The 8,105-nt window shown below is 42.2% G+C and overlaps 1 long non-coding RNA gene across 2 annotated transcripts in view; it reads left to right on the plus strand.

Moving 5' to 3' along the window:
- Nucleotides 1–7,213, plus strand: part of LOC126459055 (uncharacterized) — a 72,008-nt gene extending 64,795 nt beyond the window's left edge. For both annotated transcript variants that reach the window (XR_007585768.1, XR_007585770.1), the window contains exon 4: nucleotides 5,827–7,213. This is a non-coding gene — a long non-coding RNA (uncharacterized LOC126459055). The remainder of the gene's footprint in view (nucleotides 1–5,826) is intronic.
- Nucleotides 7,214–8,105: the final 892 nt, after the last annotated feature.

Below are 8,105 nucleotides of genomic sequence, written 5' to 3' on the forward strand. Positions count from 1 at the left end.
GTCCATCGACACCGACCACAAACTGTCAGGTTTTCGAATGACTCCGTGACCAAGGAATGGGTTTCTGTCGTCGAGGAATTGAATAACAGGCAGAACGATCCATCCGCTATTTACAGATACTTATTTACGTCAAATTTTTGATTGTGATAGATCTTTTTACTTCATTTTTAAAAACATGGTTGGGGCTAGTCGGTGTGATCTAGACAGGAAAGTTTTTAGTCCGGAAGATAGAATGGTATCAGAGGAAACCATATTGAAATTTTCTGAGGGGGAGGTGTCAATAGCAATTGCATTTCCTCAAACTCGGGAACCGCACCGACGTCCAGACAGAGTGAAACAGAGTCAACTGTCGAACACAGCAGCTTTAATTCGGGGATAATCGGTGACATACCTGTCTGGGCAAACAAATGTTACAGAGGGCCGGATAGAAAAGAGTCACAAGAGAGGGGCAGGAAAGGAGAAACAGATAGGAACGTAATGCAGAGGAGAGAGAGGATGGCTTAAGTAGATAGAAAAGAAGCGCAGGAGAACGTGCAGTTTAGGAAAGAGAAAGCAGAGCTACACAGAAAAGTCGACTCCCATTTGAAATCATTTGATGTAAACTGGACAAGGTCACAAAAGCAGTAGAAAGAAGTATGTCCAGGCTGGTCCAGACGGAGTCAAATTTGAAGAAAGTAGAGGAGACACACACCTCAATTTCTCAAAGAATGCAGACTGTAGATGAAACTAATACCTCAGTTCTCAAAGAATGCACACTTTTACAGTACAAGTTCTGGAGGAGCGAGCTGTATCTGAAGCCACAGAACTAATTTATTTCTCACAAATTGAGTAGTTTGCTCACTAAAACGAAATATAGAGAAATTGAGGAGAGGGACTGAGCGACCCCTTTGTCTCCTATCGGAGAGCAGGGTGAGAGTCAATAATGACGGCCGTATGTGTGAGAGTTTCAAGCCTAGTGGTGTGCATTTGTCAACATAACACAGGAACTTGGTAAGAGAATCTTGTGTAGCATAGTGGTCTGTGTCTGTCAACGGGCAGGACTTTCATGACAAGCATTTCTTGCTGAGGATTTTCCTCACATATAGTGCAGGCAGAGCCTGCATCGTAAACCGGGGATTAGTCAGTTTAAGAGTACCTGTCAAGCTCCTGGTCAGTTTGAAGAAAGTTGCACTGATGAGTAGCCACATGTGCGGACATGTAAGACATTTGCTTTCGGACAATGGAAACAGTTCACTTCAAATATGAGGAAGAGTATGATATGGAGGAGGAAAATAAAGTGTATCTCCACTAATGCTTACCACTCACAACCAAACCCAACGAGGGATGCACGAGAGAGCTGAGAAAGTTTTGTCACATCTATTGCAACAGAAATTATACGACACCCTGAAACGTCCCCTTAGAAAAATTTATGAATGATTGTGCTGGTAAACCCCTTACGTTATTTGATTTTCAAATAGCTGAGCAAAACTGAACGTACTCAGACATTTCTCTCTTTACTTATTCTGATTATCACTAAACTGACACACAATATTCTTAGCGCAACGCAATCTGACTTACAAACATCCCTACAAAAGAATGGCCCTGACTAACAATAAACTATACCTTTCATGAATCACTTACCTCACAAAAATCATCGTTACTCGAACTACTGCAATATAGGGAGCGCCAATACTGTCAGCTAAATAAAAGATTGTAACTACTGAAGGCACTAACTACTGATAGGCATAGTCAGCAAATGAAATATTTTGATAGAGAAAAAACAATGTATTTACCTTAATAGTGTTCAAAAGTCAATATATATATATATATATATATATATATATATATATATATATATATATATATATATATCCGCCATCTCTCTCCCCGCATCCACCACTGCTGGCGGCTCACCTCTAACTGCGCAACGCTACGCGCTGTTAACATCCAACTGCCCAACACTACAATGGCAAATATTCCAACAATGCCAACCAGCCACAGACTGCACACAGCTCAGCCAGTGATTTTCATATAGAGCGCTACATGGCGTTACCAACATAAAAACCTAAACAGCCTACTTACAACTTGTGTTGAGTAAATTAAAGATTTCGAGTTAATGATGAATCAACGGCCCCGCGACTGAACCAAGATGCCACTAGTCAAAGTATTTAATCAACCAGTAACTAGGGGACAGATTCGTGGTTGCGCTTCTGTCACAGTAGCAGGCTAAGCACAGACAGGTGATTGCAGAGCATCAAGAAAGTGACAGAATAGTGGCAGAGCAGGAATGCAAATGATGTGAAGCAGTGTTTCTTCCACCCTGGTCAGAAGGTACTGGTGATAAGCCATCGCCTCTTCTGCAAAGTGAAGAATAAATCCCACAATATTTTCTCCCTGTACGTTGTACCATTCTGGGTATAATGTCTAGTTTTTGCTAATGTGGCTGTTCTAGAAACGTACCAGGTGGAGAGAGTAATTGAGACACACAACTTCTCGAATTTGTAGATATTTTTACAGTAGGGTTGTTTATATTGTGTAATTTGTGATCATGTTTGTTACATACTTCTTCTCATAAGTTCTCGTTTGCGTTAAGCAATAAGATTGTACGTAATTTATCTTTTAACACTTGTGGTTGCTACTCTTTGTATACACGTACGCCTCTTGAGCAACAACCAGGGCGAGAGTTGTGTGTAGGGTGTTGGAGAGAGGTGCGCCTCGCCGATGACTTCTTTTTGTTGAAGATGAGTGTCATTATGCCCATGTTTGCCAGTCTCACAATCGCATGGTGTGATAATCCTAAGTTGCCTCAGTCTAATGTCTGTTTTTACAAATGTTTTATATAATGAAGTGTACCTAAATTCAGCGAGAACGACCAGCGAATCTGGGCGAAACATGTTTCAGGAGTGTAAAGCAAGCGACATGTACGCTTCCCCCAAAATTGTATTATTTTATGATGCCTCCTTTTTTTAGTAGGTCTTGTGCAAATCCTGTGTGAAACAAGTGTTTTTTGTTGCAAAATGGGAAATTTTTATTTGGAGAAAAAATTAGTTTCGGCCATATTTGTAATTGAGTTTTCAAGGATGTAGCAGTTTGTTTTGTGACATGAGAGGTGATTTTATGTTTGGCATGAGGAGGATTTTTGGGTTTTATGATCTGCATGGTCCTAGAACGAACTGCAGATGTTATTAGGGGGATTTGTGGCTTCCCGGCAGCTGCAATATATACCTCGTGGTATTTGCCGAAAAGTTTTGATGATCTATCGGACCCTTGCTATTGGCACTGGAAGGTTGTTAAACATGAGATTTTTTAGGGGTAACGAGAGTTGCTTAATACTGGTTGTTTAACGTGATTCTCCACTTTGGAGTTACGCTTCAGTTTTGCTGTCAAACCGTATTTTGCTTTGCCTTCATCTGTGATGAAATACATTAATCGTCTGTTTTCTCTGAATGAATAATACTTGTTCTTATGTTTGCTTCGCCTTTGTTTGAGAAGAAAAATTCACTGATGGAAAGGATATCGGAGAAGTTCTGACTGGCAAGGATTTGCTGCTGTGCCCACAGAACTGTAATCACATGTCTGTATGAATTCTATGGCACTTGCGTCGGCTAGGATAGAAACCTGCCTTTTCCTGAAGCGTCACGACAAGACGAGAGAACATACTTTGGGAAGGTAGATGCCAGAGTAGCATTACGCCTAAGTTAAACCACAAAAAATGATTATGCAATTTTTAATCAAAGACTGCCTTTATTGTACACAATATATCGTTTAAAAATACTATAGTACTATTTAGAAGTATCTATATTGCAAATAAGAAAAGATTGTTGCAGTTACTGTTTTGTTAACTTACACTTCGTAGACGAATAGCATTTCTGCCTTCTTTTCATTATTGTGTGTTGTATTCAGATGAATTTTCAACTGAAAAGACTGATTAAATGACCAGAGTGCATTTTCCTTGTGTTACCGTTTTGCTATCAGCTCCAACAACTGGACGAATTACGTTAATGCAGGTATCTGCACTAAGTGGTAATGTGGAGAGTCGAAGTCAGTTTTGTGTTACAATCCTCATAACATCAGATTTCCATGAACAAAGCACTGTTATACGTTTTCGAACGTGTCTTGAGGAAAATAAGTGGATTACCGATTAAAAAACACAGGGTGGTATGTAAGAAAGACTTAGTGCTGTTTATATCTTAGTAAAGAAGGACGTTAGAGGAAAGACAACAATTTTGGTTAGTGTCACTTGGTACGTAAACAGCATTTTCTTGATATATTTTTCATTTTGTTTGTGGACAAAACTATAGTATGGGTGACTGAAATAAATGGAACACTCAGTATAATACATTCTAAGACAAAGAAAGCAGACCACGACGAAGGATTTATCCTGATCATAACGCTCCAAACGTTATCGACAGGGGAGAAATCCAGCGACCATGTTGGCTATGGTAGGGTTTGCTAAGCACGAAGACAAGCAGTAGAAGCTCTCGTAACATGTGGCGGGCATTATCTTGATAAAATGTAAGCCCAAGATGGGTTACCATGAAAGGCAACGAAATGCGGAGTAGAACATCGTCGACTTACTGCTCTGCTGTAAGGACGCATCTGGTGGCAACCAAAGGGGTCCTGCTATGAGATGAGATGCCGCCCCAGGCCATCACTCCTGGTTGTAGGGTGATATGAAGGGGAAGTCAGGATGGTATCCAACCGCTGTCCGGGACACCTCCAGAAACGTCATCGCTGGTCATCGGGGCTCAGGTCCAATTGAGATACCATCCTGACTGTCACCTACCATACCGCCCGACGACCAGGTGTGATGGTCTGGAGTGCCATTTCTTCTCATGGCAGGATCCCTTTGGTTCCATCCGCGGTACCCCTACAGCATAGTTGTACGTCGACGATATTCTATGCCCCGTTTTGCTGTCCTTCATGACAAGCCATCCTGGGCTTACATTTCAGCAAGATAATGTCCACTTGCACAGTGTTTCTGGTGCTCGTCTTCGTCCCCGCCAAACCCTACCTTGGCCAGCAAGGTCACCGAATCTCTCCCCCAGTGAGAACTTTTGGAGCACTGTGGGCAAATCCGCCATACAGCTCGCGGTTCTGCCGATATAACTTGCCAGTTGGACAGAATTTAGCACGATGATCCTCAGGAGGACATCCAACCTTCTATCAACCAGTACCAAGTCGAATAACAGGTTGCATTAGGGTCATAGATGGACCGAGGCAGCCGGCCGCGGTCGCCGAGCGGTTCTAGGCGCTCCAGTTCGGAACCGCGCTGCTGCTACTGTCGCAGGTTCGAATCCTGCCTCGGGCATGGATGTGTGTGATGTCCTTAGGTTTAAATAGTTCTAAGTTTAGAGGACTGATGACCTCAGATGATGAGTCCCATATAGTGATGAGAGCCTTTTGAACCATTTTTTTGGACCGAGGAGTTGTTGACTTGACCAATTGTGAAGCCCCTTCTCTTGAATAAATCATCCAGTTTTTTCTGAAACTGTAACCATCTGTGTGTCTGTACATGTACACCACGTCTACTGATTACTGTCCCATTCATAAGCCCTTCGTAGTGCGCCACTTTGTTTTTTATTTTCGCCTTAGAGGCATAGAAACAATACTGTTTCTTGAAATCAGTTTTAGCTATTTTGAGCGTTTCTAACCGAAGAGCGGAAGGACAGGGAAGCAAAGAACGAAGAGAATGCTGTCACTCATGTGTCCGGATTTTTTTTATCTTCGATTAATACCTTCACAGACTTGCTGTTTAACACCCTCTCGAGTTACTAATGATGGTATTATGATGTTCTGGATGTTGTGTTAATTTTATAATGGCTTGACCAAATATTACTGTTCCAGGTGCATAGCTGGCAGTACCTGAATGAGAGGAGGCACACGTCAGAGGTTGGTGTGGCGAGTGAAAGTGGTGCGCCAGCAGAAGGGGAGAGAATAGACAGCCGTGTCGGTGCCATACGTCGCCTTACAAGGAGAACGCTCTGACGGGCGGCCGTAAAACGGCGGCAGCTGCCACCGCTCCCGTTACATGCCATTCGTTCGGTGGCTGTCGCTGATCGAACCAAAGTATCCCACCTTCAGCATCAGCACAGTTCTCAATACACCACTGCCTACTCACAAAACTTGAAGAACTGCCATATGATACTAGTTTGTAGCTTGTCAAACGCTACTTTCTATAGGGGAGACCAGGGCTAGTTGTCATAGATTTTGAGTTCTGATATTTCAATTTTTTGTTTTATTTATTTATTTATTTATTTTTATTTTTGTGCAATTCTTGCAGAAATTGTGGTGGATGCAGCGCATAGCTTGGCTTTTTGACTACACAATACTATAGGAAGAACAAATTCTTCAAAAAGTAAATTCATTGTGAAGAAAATAATTTTGCTTCAACGCAGTATGAACTTAAATGTATGAACAAACAGTGAATTGATCAAGAAAAACATTTTTTCTGATTATTATTATAGGTACCAATAGTTATTCACACGTAATTACGAGGGTTGCCCATAAAGTAATGCACCGCACTTTTTCCTCAGCCAGGAACAATGCTACAAATTCAAAACGTTACGTATGTATTGTCTGAAGTCTCCTGAGTGAGCGCGCCAAGCTTCCGTCACTTCCGACAGGTAGCGTAGCGGATGAGCAGTTGCAAAATGGCGTCTGTAGGTGATGTATGTTACAAGCAACGTGCCGTCATTGAATTTCTCGCTGCAGAGAAAGAAACTGTGGGGACCCACAGACTTCCACTTATTTGGACCATGAAAGGCTGCCACTCGTGGAAGACATTTTGAGGACGATGAGGAGGTGATTCACACAGTGAAGCACTGGCTCCGCCACCAGGACAAGGACTCGTACCGGCAGGGCATACACGTCCTTGTTTCGTGCTGGAGGAAGGCCATAGAACGGGTTGGAGACTACGTAGAAAAGTAGATTGTGTACATTAGACACCATTCTTTCGTGTGTGTAACATTCATTATGTTCAATAAAGAAATGTTGAAGAAAAAATGTCGTGCATTAGCCCTACTTTCTGCGCAACCCTCGTAGTTCAATTTTTTAACAATCAGCCATGAATGTAGGTGTTGGGCAGTCGTTTATCTCATGGGTGGGTTAAATTTTCCTTTCGTCGTACCAAATTTAATCAGCTTTATGAGACAGACTGCATCTGCATATACATCAGCAAAGTCATACGGTAACATGCACTGCTGCCAGTTTGTTGGATTGTAGCTCACTGAAGTGCACTGAGGATGGTTATTTGTAGCTCATATCTGGATATGCAAGAACAACAAAATTTCTGTGTTTCTGTCCTTCGTTATGACAGTCCACAGTCGCTGTACACAGTGGTTCCTTATGGAAGCAAAGTTGTTCATGAATCATCTTTGTTTGGACATCTCCAGCTTTTCCCTTTTTGTATCATGGAGGACACGCGTATCTTATTGCCATTGGTTTCAACAATGTTCGCAGGATACTGACAGTCATAGTTCTCCTCCAAAACAAAGTCATGTGAATGTATTCGGGGTGATAAAGTGACCCTTGATATTGTGAAACATTCCTTGTTGGTCTTGTTCGATGTGTTCTGATGGTGTAGCTGCGCTAACTGACACCCTACCGAATAACCCAAACTAGCTTCAAAGGGATATAAAATCAAAATGTGTACCACAAAATCCCAGACGTCATAAACAACAAGTGTGGTAGCACAGTTAATCACTCTTTCGGCTGGCCGAACGGTTCTAGGCTCTTCAGTCTGGAACCGTTACGGTCGCAGGTTCGAATCCTACCTCGGGCATGGATGTATGTGATGTCCTTAGGTTAGTTAGGTTTAAGTAGTTCTAAGTTCTAGGGGACTGATGACCTCAGAAGTTAAGTCCCATAGTGCTCAGAGCCATTTGAACCATTTTGAACTCTTTCGGAAACCGCCATCAGCAACGCCTCAGTTCAACCTACAGGTTCACTAGAAAAAAAATCGATCAGGAAATTTACTCACCAGTAAAAAAAAAAAAAAAAAGTCCTTTGTGATTTTTCGAAGCGTAGGGAAGCTCCGGTGGATTGTTCAACTTTACACAGACTCGCTACTAACACCGCGGCAGCGCTCTGGATTCACATTGGCAGGTAACAGAAGCTGTGTGACA

Source organism: Schistocerca serialis, chromosome 1, assembly GCF_023864345.2.
Source record: "Schistocerca serialis cubense isolate TAMUIC-IGC-003099 chromosome 1, iqSchSeri2.2, whole genome shotgun sequence".
Lineage (NCBI taxonomy): Eukaryota > Metazoa > Arthropoda > Insecta > Orthoptera > Acrididae > Schistocerca > Schistocerca serialis.